General features: G+C 42.8%; 2 protein-coding genes across 6 annotated transcripts in view; both read right to left on the bottom strand.

Moving 5' to 3' along the window:
• The window catches only part of PCDH11X (protocadherin 11 X-linked), a 1,122,530-nt gene that overhangs the window by 730,499 nt on the left and 372,519 nt on the right, over positions 1–19,512 (bottom strand). The window lies entirely within an intron of this gene.
• The window catches only part of LOC112547838 (uncharacterized), a 110,725-nt gene continuing 93,616 nt past the window's right edge, over positions 2,404–19,512 (bottom strand). Inside the window, exon 2 of the transcript XR_012906845.2 lies at positions 2,404–8,794. The gene's annotated coding sequence lies outside the window, so the exon portion shown is untranslated. The remainder of the gene's footprint in view (positions 8,795–19,512) is intronic.

Here is a 19,512-nt window from a genome sequence, read left to right as displayed (position 1 = left end):
GCCTCCATTTATCATAGGTAATGACTACATTAGGAAGTAGCCAAGATATAGATCTCTAAAATTTGCTTTTCTCCAGGTTAAGCTGTTTTCTGTGATTATTCTCCATCCTTCCAAAGCTATAAAAAAAGATGTGGATTTGGACTCCAAATATTTTCCTCTTCTTGTCTATGGTCAGTTTACAATTGCCAAAAATATCCCACTTGTGCTTTTTGAAGTTGGGCTGCATTTCAAAAATTGAATTACATAACAAAATGTCTCTGCCTGTCCAGGCAGCACTGTGTTTAAAAGCTGTTGTACTTAAATTACATATGAGACATGCATGCATGGGAGGAATACCCAATGCTGGATTTCAGTTACTAGCGGCAGAGAAGCACTTTTGATTTGCCCTACCTTCCCATCACATTAGGAAATGGAACTTTTTGCTTCACTAGATCTTAGTGAAATGTGTGTCTGTGTGACTGTCCGTCCCTCTGTGAGTCCATTTGTTCAAGAACTTCTCCTTAAACAGTAAGGGTATGTCTGCACATCAAAGTTAATTTGAAATTGCCGTTATTTCGAATTAACTTTCCTAGTGTCTACACAGGCAAACCGCTATTTTGAAATAAAATCGAAATAGCGGGGCTCTTATTTCAAATTTGGTAAACTTCATTCTACGAGGAATAATGCCAAATTCGAAATAGCTAATTCGAAATAAGCGCTGTGTAGATGCTTATTTCTAAATAGGGGGTCTCCAGCCTTCCCAGTTTCCCCTGGTAGCCACTCTGGGCCAAACCAGGAAAACTCCTCTCCTCTCCCCCAGTCCCGGAGCCCTTAAAGGGTAGACTCTGGCCATAGTGCTTGTGCCAGCTACAGGCCTGCCAGCACAGAGCCAGCAGTCACTGACCCTCACTCAATGGTCCCAGTATAAGCTGGGCAGCCAGTGCCAGCCAGCTGTCCCCCGCCCAGTCCCCCAGCTCCCAGGAGCCAGCAAGGGGCCGGAGATGGTGGGCACTCTCCTGGACTAGTGCGGAGATCATCTCATTGAGATTTCCAGGGAGGCCTCCAATGTCCATGATCTCTGCACTAGACGGGGGAACGCCACTGTGTACGGCTGCATAGCTGCCACCATGGCCACCAAAGGCCACATGTGCACCCAAGAGCAGGTGCACATGAAGATTAAGGAGCTGTGGCAGGCGTACACCAGGGCCACTCAGGGCAGCTCCTCAATAGGGGCAGACACCTGCCCCTATTTTGATGCCCTGGACTGCATCATGGGGGGCAGGACAGTCCGTGCCACCCTGGGGGGCACTGATCCGGGAGTGGAGGGCCCTGACCAGGGCGCAGAGGAGGAGCTGCAGGAGCTGCCATGGAGGGTGCCATGCCAACAGGACCCCCGAGTTGTCCCAGCAGCAGAGTCGTCACCAGGGTCATCCAGGGAGGCCACACCAGGTGAGTGCCATCACTGTCCCCTTCCCAGGGAGGGCCAGGGACTGCGTGAGTGGGCCTTGCTTACCACGGATCATGCGGCAACCTATGCACATGCAAACATACACAGTGCCATCCCTGGACAGGTGGCTTCAGCTGCCTGCCACACAGGGGCCATAGCCCGATAGCCACATGCATGTGTGAAGAGACATGACATGCTCCTGACCCAAGGGTGGGACACATCAGGATGCCCTCCCTTCACAAGCCTCCTCTACACAGAGGCAGGGGACATCTCCCCCCCACTCGGCCACACTATACACAGCACAGTGGCATGGGTGCAGTCTCAGGGCAGCTCCCACTCCCGGGGATAGGCGGACATTCCAACCATGGCCTCTGTGCATGGTCATCCTTACCTCGCAGAGGGGTGCTGGGCTTCACCCACTGTGTCCCTAGGGAGAACTGACCAATTATCTTGTTTCTCCACAGCCACACCAGCTGCGTGTGCAGGGTGCACCACACCACCTGGGACATGCTCTCGCACCCGAGGGCTCAGCAGGTCCACCCGAACACTGCAGGGGTACCGACAGCAGCACCTGGGGGCTCTGCGAGCCCTGCACGGCACCTTGGAGCATTGTGTGCAGTTCGACTGGGAGTTCCGGCAGCAGCTGCTTGCCCAAGGTCGTGCTATCTGTGAACACCTGCAGACCCTGGTTCAGAGTGTGCAGCCTCGTGGCGCTCTAGCGCCTGCTGCCTCCCCAGCTACCACTTCTCCTCCCACTCCTTCTCCCCCTCCTCCTTCTCCTCCTCCCGGCCTCTCCCTCCTCAACCTCCAAACCCTCCACCTCAACCTCCACACTCTCCTCCCCATCCCCCGGGGATGCCGAGGCCCCCGCACCCACTGTGCTGGAAGACAGTTGGCCCAGCAAGACCCCCACCCCTGAGCCCTGAGCTTCCCTTCCCCTTGCTTCCCCCTTCCAGCTACCTCCTCCCAGTTTTCCCCTTTCCTTCTCCCACCTTCTCTCCTTCCCTCTCTCACCTCCTTTCCCCAGTTTCCCCTTAGTTTCATCCCCCCCCAGTTTTGTTAAATAAAAAGAGTTTATATTTTTGAAAATACGTGTATTTTATTTGACATCAGGAAGGGGGACTAGGGAGGGGTACGTGGAAGGACGTGAGGGAGGAATGAGGAACAAGTGGGGCAGACCAGGGAGGCTCTGAGTGCTTCTCAGGGTAGACACTCTGGCAGGGTCTCTTGGATACTGACAGCCCCCTGATAGACCTCCCGGATGGCAGCCTGCAGCAAGTGCAGCCACGCTGGTAGCAACGTGTCCACAAGATGCACCGGAGTGCCCAGTGGCAGCTCTGGCTCCATGTTGCAGAGTGCTATGGTGTTCCGAGTGAGGGCAACCAGAGACTCCAAGACACAAAAGCCTTGCTGTCCCTCACTGAGGCAGGCAAGCAAGCAGGGAAACTTGAGAATGGGTTGCCCTAGGGGAGGGAGGGTGTCCCTTTAAGCACAGGCCTCAGATCACCTCAGGCAACAGCCACACACAGACACTGCTGACCTGGTTCCGGCCGGCCTTAAATCCAAATCAGTGTCCACTCAGTGTGGACGCGGTATTTCGAAATAGAAAAAGGCTATTTCAAAATGCATTTTGTGTGCAGAAGCATTATTTCTAAATAACTTATTTCGAATTAACTATTTCGAAATAAGATATTTTGAATTAACGCTGTAGTGTAGACATACCCTAAGAGCTAGGACCACCAAATTTGGTATGCTGCTTCCTCTTATCATAACTTAGAGCAATGTCAGTGTCTGGTTGTGCCAGGATACTGAGATATGCCCAGAATGTGATTGTTTTGTATCAAATGGAAAGGGAAGGATGCGATATCATGCATGACCACAGGAGGGCAGAAAGCACAGAGGACAGTTATACCCAAGAATGATCATGCGGCAGCAAGGCAGGATGGCTACTGCTACTCCGGCCTGTTATTAGGAGCAGGTGCTGGCTGCCATGTGGCCCCCACTGCCTCTGGACCCAGGAAATGCCAGGGAAGTCTTGGAGTAATTAATAATAAGCAAACTATAAAAAGCCACAGTCGTAATTAGGAGGACACCCGAAATCTATGAATCACAATATTCCACACCTTGCTTTTTTACTCGGTATGTGCTCCTTGTACATTTAGCAAGTACATGACATTGTTCCTAAAGCTTTTCATACATAATTCCACATTTGTTATGAGCAAAGTCAATGAGAAACAACTAAGTTATTGTGAAAACAGGACATGAAAGTTAAAAAAAAAATAAAGAATTATGCAAGCTGGGGATGCCAATTTGCTCTTCTTATCGTTCAGAGAAATGGTGAGTGCATGATACCATGCAGCACTGATAAAAATCTTCAGCGACACTAATGCCACTATTTATATATCAACATGTATTGCAAAGGTTATCTAATATCTCAGATTAGCATGTTGTTCTGAATCCAATTAAAATGAATGATTAAAATTTTGAATATTTTACAGAGATATGTTACCATGATTCACAGTTTCAATTCAGTGAATTCTGTCTAGACTCTAGAGCAAATATGTACTATATAGATATGGATTTAGACACATGAAAAGACACAAAAAGAAAACAAAAACCAAGGCGGGATGAAGAGTGCAACAGTGATGAATGTTTTAAAAAGCTTTGAAGGCTTTCTAGTTCATGTGTGGTGGAAAAATGGCTGTGCAACAAAAGAGGTACAAATATGTATAAATCATAATATATTCGATTCAGCATCAGAATTGTTTTGCAGTATTCCATATGTTTTATGAAATATGATTATGGATATGAATAGGATATAACTGCAATATGTTTGATGCAAAATACCACATGTAACTTATTATTGAAAAATTATAATGAACTGAATATGATTTTCCAAAATGTATGCATGTATCATCTTTGTAGATCAAGTTAGGAATATGGAGTATAAACCTGTGTTATTAATGTAGTCATGCTAATCATGGAATCATAGAATCACAGAATTGAAGGAGACCTCAGGAGGTCATCGAATCCCACCTCCTACCCAAAGCAGGACCAATCCTAACTAACCCTAACCCTGCTAAGGTGAGGCCTTTAATGGTATTTCAGGGCTAGAATGGCCCGATAGCACACAGACAATGTGGATGTGTGGGTCAGCCCATGAAATATGGAGAGAGGGGTCCTACAGAGACATTTGACCATGTTACCTGATACTGGAATACATCTTAAACCATGGACACTCCATGAGAAGCTGAGAGTGGGTCAAACCGAAACAATGGACACTCGCCTTTAGGGTTGCCAGATGATTTAAATAAAAATACCGACCTCCCTCCCCCTGCAAAAAAAAAAAAAAAAAAAAAAAAAACACTGGGGAAAAAATTCTGTTGAGAAAAAAAAAGGGGGAGAAGACCAAAGTTGTTGAACAAAACAAATTTAAAATAAAACAACATGGCCCCTTTAAGAAAAGCTTTTGAAACTTTTTGCCAGCAGCTATCTTGTTTTCCTAATCCAAGCCAGAAGACAGCTTCTCTGCGGAACCAGGTAAGTGGGGGAGAGGGCTGGGGAGAGGCACGGGGGCTGGGCCTGGTTACTGAGTATGTCGTAGGGTTACCAGATGTCTGGTATTTTCACCTCCTGGCAGGGAAAAAAATCAGAAAATACCAGACATTTTAGGTGTCCGGTACTTTCTGAATATTTTTCCAGGACAGGAGGTGAAAATACCAGACTGTCTGGGTCAATACTGTACACCTGGTAACCCTACTCGCCTTATGCAAATGCTATTTAATGGCTACCCCACCCAAGATGGCTGTTGGAAACATCTAAGACTGAACTGGGGGAAGTATTCAGTCTAGACCGGAAGGCTTTCCAGTGAGTGAAGCTTTTTAGATCTATTTTGAGGCTGACATATTACATATAACTAGTCTCTTTAGTGTATTAAGATTAGCTTGCATGTTCTGGTATTTTGTTTCTTTGCTTGTTTAGTAATCCCACTTTGTTCTGCGTGCTATCTCTTATGAACTCTTAAATCTTACATTATATACTTAATAAAACCACTTTTATTTATTAATAAGCCCAGTGTAAATAAATGTTAGCTTGGGGGCAAGCAGTTGTGAATCTCTCTCTCTTTACTTTGAGAAATAAGGTGAAGAACACGAGCTGGCTCTGTGTGGGGCAGGAAGGGGGGGCTCAGTGGTATTTTAGCACATCAAGTGATTATCCCAGTGGGGTCCCAGCAACTGAACCTGTGACAAGTATGTCCTGCTCTTAACCAGAACATGTGGGCTTCTACTGTGAAAATCATGAAAACTGAAATCTATTAAATAGATCTTATCCCCACATATAGCTTGTTTTATAACTTCTTGCTTTTCTATGAAAAACAGGCCTTTGATGCTTTTTATTCCAATTAGTGCTGTAGCGGACAGAAGGGTGGTCTTGTGGTTAAGGAACTGGAACTGGGACTTAATCTCTCTCTGTGCTTCAGATCAGCATCATTATATTATTATTGCTCCCTCTTTGTCCCACTCTTTGTCTTGTTACAAGCTTATCTCAAGCTAATTCTAAATTAATTCAATAGAGTTAAACCAACAGAGAATTTGGCCCAATGGCTCTTGATTTTTAAATGAAGGTAAAAATCTTCCTGCACTGGTGATGCCACTATTAAAAAGAATTCAAAACACAAAAATATTATTTTACTTAAAATCACAGCAAATTAGATCTGAATATCAGTCAATCAAGATAGAACACTATCATGCCATGTGTAGAATCGATTTTCAGACTAAGATCTACACGGCCCATTCATGGTGCAAGTGTATCGGGTAGGTGTAGCTACAGGCTGCAGTGAAAAGCAGGCTGGGTGCACACTGTTACATGTAACCATTCATGACAGTGCTCTGTCAGGTGGGGGCAGCAGTAAAAGACTAGCAGCTAAAAATGGCAAGAAAAGACCCTGGGAGTGAGCAGGCAGTGATAAAACTGGTCTGTGGCTTAGCCATGTAGGGGACCCACCCAAAGATTTCTGGCTGTCTTTATTTACCCAAACAGTGCACCACTGTTTTCCTGTATGGAGGACATGTGCAGTATATATACACTCTACATGCTGCCACAAAAAGTGTGTAGTATAGATTAAAATAAGTGCTTTGGAGTAGGGATTATAATGTATGTGTTTGTATCAATGGGCGAAACCTGACTGAGGCCTTCACGTGCTACTGCAATACAAACATCCGATGAAATTTACTGTAAGTTCTTCATAATGGTTCTCTTTACTATAGTTATGATATTGAACTTCAGCAGGCAGGTGTGTTCCTAAGTAACTTTCTGAACACCAATTTAGCTCTGTTTATGCTCTGGAAGTATCACGGATGGAAATGCACTTCACATACATACATGACAGGGCACAACTAATCTGAAGAGAATGCCTAAATCTGCATATACTCAGGATCCTGCTCACAAAACACTGGGAAAAGAGATGGAGAAAGAAACCAAATAAAGTTCAACTGAAATCAACAGGAGGCCTATGTCACTCAGGTTTTGATCCTGTTCCCATTGAAATCTAAGGTAAAACTGAACTGATGTTTAAGGCATAGGAATCAGACCACTTTTAGCAATTAACACTGTGAGCCCTGGTCCTGGTATATCAGACTCCTATAAGAATTAAAGTTGTTCATGCTCAAATACCTTGTCATTTCTCAAAACACATATTTCCAATTCACATTTAAGATCTTCAGTTTTCCTCTTTCAGTGGGTCATTAAAAAATGTATCAATGGAGGAAGCATTCCTTTTCTTCCTTCTGGGTGAGAACAATACGCCTCCATTTAGGCCTATCTGGTGGCTACTACATTTCATCTGGCTTCAGTTGGAAATTATCTTAATTCATGTGATCATTTAAATGTAAATCAGCAGAATCTGATAGGGGTAGTGTAACAACATGGCTTTTCTGTAGCTATGTTGGAAGGCCTGTGCTAGGCCTGAACCAAAGCCACCTTCTGCAGCCAGACTGAAGAGTAGCAGCCATTACTGACAGGCCTGGAGTCACATACTCACAGTTTCTTCTAAATTGTATTACAAAGTGTCACACCAGGTTATGAGGAGGGACATTGCACTGATAGCTTCCCCATTGTCACGAGATAAAGAAATAGATCTCAAGATGGGTAAAGAAATTTGTGCGTAACGCTATTCTGTCTGGCAAGAAACTGCTTATCAATAGAGGATGTTGTGGAATCCTCATCCTGTGAGCATTGTCACTACACTTTCCTATTGTTTGGCTGTGTGGTCTCTGACTGGTTTGTAACTGTTTCTGTCTGCTGTGTAATTAATTTTGGTAGGTGTAAATCAATTAAGGTGGTGGGGTATGATTGGTTAGGTAATTTTGTTAAGATTGATTAGTAAAATTATACTAAAATAATTGGATAAGGTATAGCTAAGCAAGACTCAGGTTTTATTATATAAACTGGAGTTCAAGAAGGAGAAGATGAAGATCATCAGGAGTAACAGAAGGAAGAAAAGGCTAGAAGAGGACCAGGAGGAGGGAGAAGAACTGGAAACGAAGAACTCATCTCAGACACAGCCTAAGACCAGAGCTACTGATACTGCCTGGCCAACAGGGGAAGTCTGCCTGCCTTTATCAGGATTGGTGAGCATGACACTGTGTGCTTAGCATGTGCATTCTGCTTGTTTGGGAATTGTCAATAAATAGAAGATAAGAACATTACTGTGTGAGGCTCTTTCAAGTAGCTAATGATCCTGTCAACCCCCGGGTTGTTACACCCTGAGCCCTAGAAATTGGGCAAGGGAGGGTGTGTACATTCACAGGGTCACACCTTGAGCCCTAGGAACTGGGTAAAGGTGTGTGTCCCTACAGTGTGGAAGGGAGAGAGAAATTTGTGAAGGTAACAGTAGGGGAAAAGAATCTCTATCATATACCTATGAGACTCAATGGGGATGAGGAAATGAAAAAAAATCTGTCTACGAGAAGATCCAGAGAAGCATATTATTTTTAAAATATATTGTTAATCAGCAGTATATCTGATAGTAACATACACAGTGCGGTAAAGAACAAAGACACAGTAACAGGATAATTTACAAAACACAAGGAAGTGGTGACTTGAATCACATGCTTTAAGAACTAATATTGCATAAAAGACAAGAACTGAGAGGCATCATCAAATGTTTCTTTCATCTGTTTTTTCTCCATTTTCCTGTGGGGCAGAGATCCTTGATTAGGGTCAGGTAAAGTACATGACACTACACTCATTTTATCCTATCAGTGAAACGTAGGTCTAACCTGGTGGAGATCTGTCGACTTCTCTGTCCTGTCTACTTCACTGTTGTCCAAATCTCTGGGTTTTGAACAATTTGCACTTTTAAGAATCCTGAGATAAATAAAATAATTGTGAGGATGAAGGTTGGTGCAATTTACAAGAGATAACCTTAGTAAGAACTTTCGGAGCCTTTCAGGCTATGGGAGCCTGCACAAAACATCAGAAAACCAGGTGGAAAACTGCCATCCAAGGGCTATGGGCCAAAAAATCCAATTGGAGCTTTTATTGAACTTGGTCATAAGTAATGACATAATATGGTGACCTTTCTTCTCAGGAGAGCTGAGTTCATCCCTTGATTTAGTTACTAGTGAAAAAGAGTTTTGAAGTCTCCATCTAGTTCCATAGAGATAATTGTTCACATCACAAAAGCGCCAGGCAATTAGCAGTCTGTGCTCCACAGGGAACCAAAACTAGAACAGAAGTATATGTCAGGTCAGGATTGAGATGTAGTGACAGAGCTGCAAAGGGACACTTGCACAGAGAAACTCTCCTAAAGGTTCTTAATTTCTCGCTTTCATCAGTGACATTCACTTTCATGCACTATGCTCTGCTATGGAGCTATATGCAAATAACAACTTAAAACAAAAAATGCCATAAAGGGTAAAACCATTGACTTCAAAATGAGCACAGGCCAAAGCTTAGCTCTTCTGAAAACCTATATGAAAACCATAATAATATGGCATCAAACTCAGAGAAAATGGTTGTCAGTTGTTTTTATGGTGATGGTGTCCAATTTACAAAATATGATAATACAATACATGAAGATTTGCAACTAAATTAGAATATTTCAGTTACTTATAATTTAATATGAGGTCAATACTGCAATTGACAGTTTAATAAATTTTCTTTCATTGGCAGCAAAAGGAAAGTCTCAGTCATGCTTTATGAAACCCTAAAGAATATTTTAGGCAACATAGTTAATAGGTTACAGTTATTATGAGTTTAAAGTTGTTTTTCGGACATAAATGGTATATGTACATGCCTTTTCAACTAATCGTTTATTATATGTTGAAAATATGGAGGCCAACCTTATGATAAGGTGTAATGGTATGTGTGTGTTTGGACCACACTCTTCCGTATTAATGGAGGAGGTGCTGTGTCTGAGATGGAGGCTGGGTACAGAAGGGAGCTTGCAATAAGGGTGCAGGAAAGGGTGTGGGGTTTGGGAGGAAGTTTGGGTAAAGGAAGCAGTTGTGACCTGAGTTAGGAGGCTAGGGTGAAGAGGCTTCGGTTGTGACCTTGGGCAAGAGGGAATTGTAACCTGGAGAAGGGATTAGGGTACAGGAGAGGATGGAGAGGTTTGGGCTGTGACCTAGGGCAGAAGGAGGTTGTGACTTGGAGCAGGGGACTGGGGTACAGGAGGGGATGCAGGAATTTGGGTTGTGATCTTCAGTAGAGGATTAGGGTACAGGATCTGGGAGGGGGTATGAATGCAGGGGGGAGAATGTATAGGTTGTGACATGGGGCAGAGGATTGGGGTGAAGGATATGGGAGCAGATACGAGGGTAGGAGGAGGGCAGAGGCTTTGGGTTATGTGGGATAGGGGGCTAGAGGATTGGGCTACCAGAGGCAGACTCTGGCTGGGAGACTTACCTGATTGACTCCCAGCCAGCAGCCTTCTCAAGCAGTCTCCCTGCCTGCCTCGCCAGCGCACTGGCTACAGGGGTCACGTGGTTTTTGAACAGTTATGAGCCTGAGGAGAGGGGAGGTTGCTTCCAAAGGTACCTATTGGCAACAGTCAGCTCCCATTGGCTGAAACTGGCCAATGGGATTGTGCTGGGGGCGGGGGCAGTGCACAAAGGCTCACAGCTGTTTGAACAAACCTGGCAACAGCTTCTCTCAGAAGCATGAGGGGAGCAAACAGGGAATCCACAGGCTGGATCTGGTGGCTTGGCGGGCCAGATCCAGCCTAGGAGGGTATTTTCCCCAGGCCTGATCCAAGCAGTTCCCTAATGCAGGATTACATAAAATAAATGAAAATACCTTTTGCTGACAAACACTGATCCCAATTCTGCAAGATACTTACACATAGACTCATAGACTTTAAGGTCAGAAGGGACCATTTTGATCATCTAGTCTGACCCCCTGCACAGTGCAGGCTACAGAATCTCACCCACCCACTGCTAGAATAATCCTCTCACCTATATCTCAGATATTGAAGTACTTGAAACGTTGGTTCAAAGACCCCAAGATGCAGAGAATCCTCCCACTAGTGACCCATGCCCCATGTTCCTAAGCATATTATTATTCCAATTATGACTATTCATATAAACAGCTACTTGAAAATTTTCAAAACATGAAATTTCTAGTTTTGAATTTCAATACAAAATGAATTTTTCACAAAAATTTCAGTTAGTTTTTTGTCTAAGTACTTTGCCTTAAAACACAGCTGATTTTTTTGAGTTGTCTACAAGTAGTATAAGAATCTGTTATTCTAGTTTAAATAAGTAATCATCGTAACTGTACAGATGGAAAATCTTCTTAAGCCTTCTCAATGAATAAACCTGATAGATAATAATTGTATTAAACCACCTCAGAGTTACTATAGTCCTCATTGTGAATCCGTGACCAAAGATTTGCTGTGTGATATATTTTGTTACATTTGTGTTGATTTTCAGGCTTCAAATATCAATAGAATCAAGTCTGCACTCCATTTCACTTTCATTAATCAGTTTACTTTCTAGACCTGCAGAGTATCACAGAACAGATATTCTCTGCAACACAGACTGATATTCACAGTAACCAACTGCACTCAATTAATTTAAAGTAAAACAAACTAATGCAGATATGATTCCAGCAAAGTTTGCTAAAAGATACTTTGGTTCCTCATTTTAACTATTTCCTTTTAAAAGGATCAATACAAAGAGGTACAGAATTGAGAAAATAATAGATATAAAATTCTACCCTCACAGGACGTGTGAGAGAGTTTAAACTTAGACTAAGTTTGATCAGTTGAAGTGAAACTTAACTAAGAATTACTTATCTTCCATCAATAAAATAATTGGCTACCCTTGGCTAAACTGGTAATTAATTAGTTAAAAGAAAAACAGAAATCAGGTATAACTAAAATGTAGCTCTGCCTGATCACATAGCAAGACAAGGTGTAGTTCTGAGACCCTGCAAGGTCGAGAGGCAGCTCATTCCTGGGTATGAAAGTAGATCCAGGAAAACTAACTATAGTACTCCGAATTCTCTAGAGGGGCAATTATCTTAGCATGGCTAGACCCCCAGAGATAGTATAATGAAAACTTCCAATTTTATATGTAAATAAATTATTAACTAAATCACTTTGATCTCTGAAAACTGTTGGTTAACACTGGAATATTTCAGCTGAGAGATATTGAGAGAGATTAATTTGTCCTCAATTGTGCGGAACAGCCATTCAAAATCCTCTAAAGACTGGGCTGTGTTGTAATAAAGGATATTTACAACTTTGTTTATATTTTATTTACCAAGTAATGCTCTGGCATTTTCAAATTGTAGGGATTGTATTTATTTCCATGGAATACACCCTTCCAAAGAACAATCAGTGTTTTATTTACATTCCCATGTCTGTGAGTCAAAACCTGACAGAGGATTGCTCCCACAGGTGTTGAAGAACAGGCCATTTGATTGTAAAGGTGATGAAATACAAAAAGATGCAACTATGGCTTTACTAGCTTCCCCCCTTCCTCCAATTTGCAATTAGAAATAAAAATAGGCTACTATGTATGTGAGAGGTGGATTGCAAAGAAAAAAATATATATATATATGGTTTGCCTTTTTCATCAAAATTTATTCTTGACTTTCCTGGTTTTGCCACAATTAGACTTGCTTGAGATAATGAAAGCAAAACAGGCTCAAAAACTTAACTGTCTGTTTAAAATGACACCGAAAGAATGTTGTGCTATATTTTGTACTGATGTAAAACGTCACAGCTTTATTACATCAATTTTAGCCAGTTGAGAATTTAGTCAAATTGAGTCCTGAGATTTATCACCTTCCCCCATGCATTTACAAGATTGTAAAATGGCAGCCAAAGTTTCAGCCACTAGTGAAGGTGAGATTGTTTTGTGATGGAAAAACAACAACAAAAACTCTGTACCAGAGATGCTTCACTGTATAAGAACCAAGCAAAGGCCTGTAATACATAGCACAAATACATTGTGTTTTTGTGTACTACTTAACACTCTGATACGCAAATTACAAATCATACTGATACATGAAGCAGATACATGAAGCAGATATTCCTTTCAATATTCCTGTGACTACAATAATGGTAATTCAGTTTTATCATATTTTTATATCACCACTGATGCACTTTAATTCCAGCCTAAAAGCACATTCAGAGGCTACCTGGGCTATCCCTCAAATTATTTCAGATTTCAAGTTCACATTGCAGTTGAGTAATCATCTTCCTCCTCTTCTTTAAACTTTCTATCACAGCTCAGCTAGAAACATACCTATTCCCATAAAGGCTCCCAAATATTCACAAGTTTGCAAAGAATATCATGCCGTTCTTTCGACAGCAAGCCCTGTAACAGTGAAAGCAAAGCCAATCATGATGGCATTAACTATCCCTAATGCATTCAGTCATACTGTTGCAGACGTTAGCCTGCACTTTGGTGAGAAATAAAGAAGACAGAACTGACACAGGAGTGATTTTCACTTGCTTGAGATTCAACAAAGTTAAAAGAACTGATATTAATTTTCCTTATACCATTTTAAATCAGTTCAAAAGTCAGACATAAAATCTAGATAAATTCAGCATTTGGAATTCAATTGTCCTTTTATTTCATTACTATTCATATATTTCAATTGAAAATAAACTCACAGCAAATTAGTGCTTAAAATCTGGATTTGGCATAAGAATAGATAACAAAGCAAAACAATTATTAATTCCTTGGTGTTCTTGGTAGAGACCCCCATTGTACACTGCCAAGAATGCAGATAAAAATCTGCTCTAAAACCAGTTTTAGTGTTTGACCATCAGTCAGTCATAACAAAGCACTCTATGCCTTTCTCTGTGGATAGCCATCACATTTCACCTCTGCAACAGACTCACTTGACACCAGCACAAAACAATACTTTCGTCAAGATTGTTCCAAATACAAAAGGCCTAGACTAACCTACAACTGCTAATATAAAATACCATTAGTCTTGTCATATGAATTTGCAATTCATAATCTTTGTCTTAAATGACTAGCATCTAATGTGTGACCTTCAGTTCTTCAGTGCAATCATGTGGTGAACCATATTTTATCTTTTCATAATTACTAAACAAAGTATAAGTTATTTCAAGCTCCTTATCAAAACTGTTGGATGCAGGAGAGTGCATGAACTAATGTGTGTTGAAATTCAACTGCAGAATTCTAATGATCAGCTGCAGAATTGTACGATCTGTGGTAGTACCTAGGAGCCTCAGACATGGACCAAGAGAGTCTCAGCTCCAAAGAGCCTACAATCTAAGTAAACTGGGATTTAAGTGATGCTTTATGCTGACCTTCTCAAGATGAACACACCAGTGCATACTGCAGCTCTAGATTCTTTGACTTTCATCAATTTTATCTTCTTATTCTCTTCTAGGCTAGTAATCTCAGAAAAAGTGAGCAACATTTAAAACAATCTGAAGAACTTGGACAGTCAGCTCCTCAACAGAGCAAAAACTCTACTACAAGCCACTTTTAAATGAAAAAATGTAATGCAAAAATATGAGAGAGTGCCAGTCTTCCTTTTTATAACTGCCCTCATTCTGCCAAAAACCTAAAAGTCATTAGCAGTCTTAAAACAAGCTGAAGGTGGTACCCCCTGCCACCATTACAATTACTAATCAAGAAAGTGCAGAATACTTAACATACCACCTCCCTCAGCTTTCTGCGGTGAACTTCAAGAACTTTGGCTCTCTTCCCCCTCCCGACCCCATACAATTACTAGAAATATGAAGAAACTAATGCAGTAAGGGTCTAATAATTGTGATTTCCCTACATGAATTAATTAAGGATGAAGTTTTAAACATGTTTTCAACTATGAAGAGAGTAAATTGCAAATCAGAGCTGTCAAATATACCATCATTCTTATACTAGTATAGTAACAACACGTTTATGCCCCTCTTACAGGGATAAAGGTAGGTAAAACATTACATCCATAACTTTAATAAATTAAAGAAAATTAAGAAAAGCACTGGAGAATAAATATTCTCTTGCTTCTAATCAGTATACCTAGATTGCACTATTTATCATTTTGTAAATAGGAGAGTGCTAATAAAAGTATCATGAGCTACTGAGTAGATAGTGTGCAACTCACTTCTGCGCGTTAGTTTGATTCAGGAAATAAGAGTCACAACAGCATTCAGAAACAAATAAAGTTTGGCTCCTACTGAGCTGGATATGGCACTGCACACATTCTTGAAATATGATTGAAATAAAGAAAACTTAATTTAGAACAAAGAATTAATCAGCTTGCTACCTAGATTATCCTGTTGTGTGCACAAATATTGGATCTGGGTATTATTTTTAAAAATTCCTTTGAATGAGACATGGTCCCATCCATATGCACTCATCAGACAAGGCCATGATGAACACTTTGCATTGGCATCTCATTGTATGTGGTGGTGGAATAGTGACATATAACCCTTTTAACTGCATTGTGCTCATTCATTTATCTCTTCCAGGACTTCTAAGCATTCAAACTTCTGAATAAGTTTCCACCTGTCATGCTGATTTTTAACACATGACCCTCTCGAATTTTTTTTCTTGTTTTCCTGCAAAATGTCACCAAGCTGAGCCATTCTATCGTGGCTCAGTAGAAAATGTAAACCACAAAGTCTCACTGATATCAGATGAGACATGGGTGTACTATCTCACAGAAGAGGAACAAGATTCCCTTTCTCCCATCTTGGGTTGCCAACTTGGGTTGGACAATTCATAGTGATTTAATCATATGACATAATCTTTATTTAAGGATTACTCTTTGTTTCTGGAGACACAAGGATAATCCTGGAGGGTTGGTAACCCCCCTCCCATCCCATTAGAACCATAGTATCATAGGATATGTTCGAACTAGGGTGGCTAATGTAGGCATTCGAACTTGCAAATGAAGCCCGGGAATTAAATATCCCGGGCTTCATTTGCATGTTCCCAGGCACCGCAATTTTAAAATGCCCCGTAGTTCAAACTACCTGCCCGCGGCTACACGCGGCACGGACTAGGTAGTTTGAATTAAAGCTCCTAATTTGAACTACTGTTATTCCTCCTGTAGCCACGGGCAGGTAGTTCGAACTACGGGCATTTAAAAATGGTGGCGCCCGGGAACATGCAAATGAAGCCCGGGATATTTAAATCCCGGGTTTCATTTGCAAGTTCAAATACCTACATTAGCCACCCTAGTTTGAACTAGGGTGGCAGTGTAGCCATACCCATAGAATCACAGGGTTGGAAGAGAATTCAGGAGGTCATCAAATCCTGCCCCCAGCCCAAAGCAGGCCTAATGCTAAGTAAATCATCCAAGTGAGGGCTTTGTCAAGCCAGGACTTAAAAACCTCTAGGATGGAGATTCCACCACCTCTCTAGGAGACCAATTCCAGTACTTCACTACCCTCCTAGTGAAATAGTTTTTCCTAATATCCAACCGAGACCTCCCCCACTGCAACTTGAGACCATTGCTCCTTGTTCTGCCACTTGCCACTACTGAGTACAGACTTTCTCCATCCTCTTTCAAACCTCCCTTCAGGTAGTTGAAGGCTGCTATCATAATCCCCCCTCGCTCTTCTCTTCTGTAGCTAAACAAGCCCAAATCTTTCATCCTCTCCTCGTAAGTCATGCTCCAGCCCCCTAATCATTTTTGTTGTCTTCTGCTGGACCTTCTCCAATGCTTCCACGTCTTTCTGTATTGGGAGCCCCAGAACTGGGTGTAATAATTCAGATGTGGCCTCACCAGTGTTGAATAAAGGGGAATAATCACTTCTCTAGATCTGCTGGAAATGCTCCTCCTAATGCACCCTAATATGCCATTAGCCTTCTTGTCTACAAGGGCACACTGTTGACTCATATCAAGCTTCTCACTTACTGTAATCCCTAGGTCCTTTTCTGCCAAACTGCTGCTTAGCCGGTTTGTCCCCAGCCTGTAACAATGCTTTGGATTCTTTGTCTGAAGTGCAGGACTCTGCACTTGTCTTTGTTGAACTTCATCACATTTCTTTTGGCCCAAACCTCCAATTTGTCTAGGTCATTCTGTATCTACCTCTCCTCCTAACTTAGTGTCATCCGCAAACTTGCTGAGGGTGCAATCCATCCCCTCATCCAGACCATTAATAAAGATGTTGAACAAAACTGGCTCTAGGACCCACCCCTGGGACACTCCACTTGACACGAAATGTTAACCAGATATCGAGCTGTTGAGCCCAGAAATCTAGCCAGATTTCTATCCACCTTACAGTCCATTTATCCCATCCATACTTCCTTCCTTAACAGGCTGGCAGAATACTATGGGAGACCATATCAAAAGCTTTGCTAAAATCAATATACATCATCTCCATCGCCTTCCTTATGTCCACAGAGCCAGTTACCTAGTCATAGAATGCAGTCAGATTGTTCAGGAATGACTTGCCCTTGGTGACTCCATGTTGACTATTCCTGATCACTTTCCTCTCTTCCAAATGCTTAAAAATGGATTCCTTGAGGATCCCCTCCATGATTTTTCCAGGGACTGAGGTGAGGCTGACTGGTCTGTAGTTCCCTGAATTGTCCTTCTTCACTTTTTTAAAAATGGACACTACATTTTCCTTTTTCCAATCTTCCAGGACCTCCCCTAATCACCACGAGTTTTCAAAGATAATGGCCAACAGATCTGCAATCGCATTAGCTAATTCCCTCAGGATCAAGCCTCATGGATTTGTATATGTCCAGCTTTTCTAACTAGTTCTTAATCTGCTCTTTCTCCAATGAGGGCCATGGGTGTCTGGTAGCCAAAGCACCAGGCATGGCCCCACCCACACTCCATCCTGAGAAAGCCCTTCTCTAGGCATTCTGTGGGTGGAGTGTTGTTGCCTCCAATGCCTGTCCTCCCGGTGTTCTGGCCTGGGGCCATGCCATGTGTCCTCCTCTCTCCCCTGGTGCTTCATGGCTGGAGAGGCTGGGCAACACCACATGCCCTCCTCCCTCCTCTGGAGCTCCAGGGCTGGGCCACATGATGCACCCTCCTCCCTACCCCAGTGGTCTGGGGCTGAAGAGGGTGGAACTTGCAGCGCACCCTCTTCCCTCTCATGGTGCTCCAGGGCTGGAGAGGCTGGGATTTGTGATGTACCCTCTTCCCTCTCACGGTGCTCCAGGACTGGAGAGGCCGAGGCTGTCCCAGTGCCTTGGGCCTGGGGAGGTTGGGGCCAACCTATGCATTCTCCTCCCTCCCTCCCTCGGTTCTCAGCACACCATCCTCCCTTCCCTTATCCCCTGGGTCTGGGGGAGCTGGTGCTACTCCGGAGGCCCTCCTCTCTTTCTTGTTCTCCCAGGTCTGCGGAGGGTGGGGGGGGGGGGCTGGTGCTACTCCTCAGAACTTCCTCCCTTCCTGTTCCCTGGGGCTGGAGAGATTAGGATGAGTGAACACCCACCCACTCCCTTTCCCTCCCTGTGGTTGGGGACTTGTGCATGCGCAGCATGCTGCCCTGCCACCCCATGGGGGGGCAGGGAATGGACAGTGCTTCAGCAGAAGGGGCAAGGCTGGATGTGGGGCTGGGAACTTGCCTTCCCCAGTCCTACTTTCACCAACTGCCCATACCGAGGACTTCTTACCTCCTTCCCATATTGTATTAGTTCCTGGGATCAGCCCCGGCCTGTAGCGCTCTCCCGTTCCTCCCTGCCCCTGGGGGCACGTCTAAACTATATTCCTCTTCCAAAAGAGGAATGTAAATGAGCCGAGCAAACCTCATTTTTTCAGGAGTACGGGTTCCTTCGAAAAAGGGTTTTTTTAAAGAACCCCGTCTAGACTGTGGTTTCTTTTTCGAAAAAGCGCTCTGACATGATTATGCAAATGAATCACAAGATTTGTACATCCGTGCTTCATTTGCATTTTCAATCAGGCTCATTCACATTGCTCTTTTGGAAGAGGAATGTAGTTTAGACATAGCCCCACAGACTGCAGGCTCCAGGGCATGAACTGCAGGCTCTCTGTGGCTTCCTCTAGCCTTCAGCAGCCTTTCTACTCCCCCGCGACCTGAAGCCAGTGGGGTTAGTCTCTGGGGGGCCAGCCCTGGCTTGCAGAAACCCCCCTGCAGTCTCCTGTGAAATATCAGATTCCAAACTCAAAACCTTATTTACAGACAACCTATTTTATATTGTTTTGAAAAGCTCTAAAGTGTATCCTTCTGTCAAGGCTTGCATTGGGCTTATCGTAGTACTAAGGCAACTCTGATTTACAGGCAAAGTGAAACAAAATAGTCCCGAATAAAATATTAAGAAATCTTGTCATTTCTCTCATGACGTGTCTGTCAAAACAACATGTGAGATATTCTGAGAAGATGCCCTGATTGGCACTTGCTTCGGATAACTTATGACTTCATCGCTCGGCTATACTGCAGATAACTGAACATGAAAATAAATTCTTAGTGACAAAACAAATGTATTGTATTATATAGCTACTAGCAGATGTACCCAGTTTTCCTCGGTCTTTAAGTGAAGTAATTGGTTTTTGAGTTTATGTGGAAAATAAAAGGAAATGTACATGTTTTAAATGATTCTATTTTTCAAAAATGAAGAAAAAATAAGTTTGTGTTAATAAAAGAAGGAAAGGGATTCAAACAA

This window comes from Pelodiscus sinensis, chromosome 13, assembly GCF_052426305.1.
Source record: "Pelodiscus sinensis isolate ZL-2025 chromosome 13, ASM5242630v1, whole genome shotgun sequence".
Taxonomy (NCBI): Eukaryota; Metazoa; Chordata; order Testudines; family Trionychidae; genus Pelodiscus; species Pelodiscus sinensis.
The sequence above is the reverse complement of the archived record's forward strand: the minus strand, read 5'-3'. Positions and strand labels throughout refer to the sequence as shown.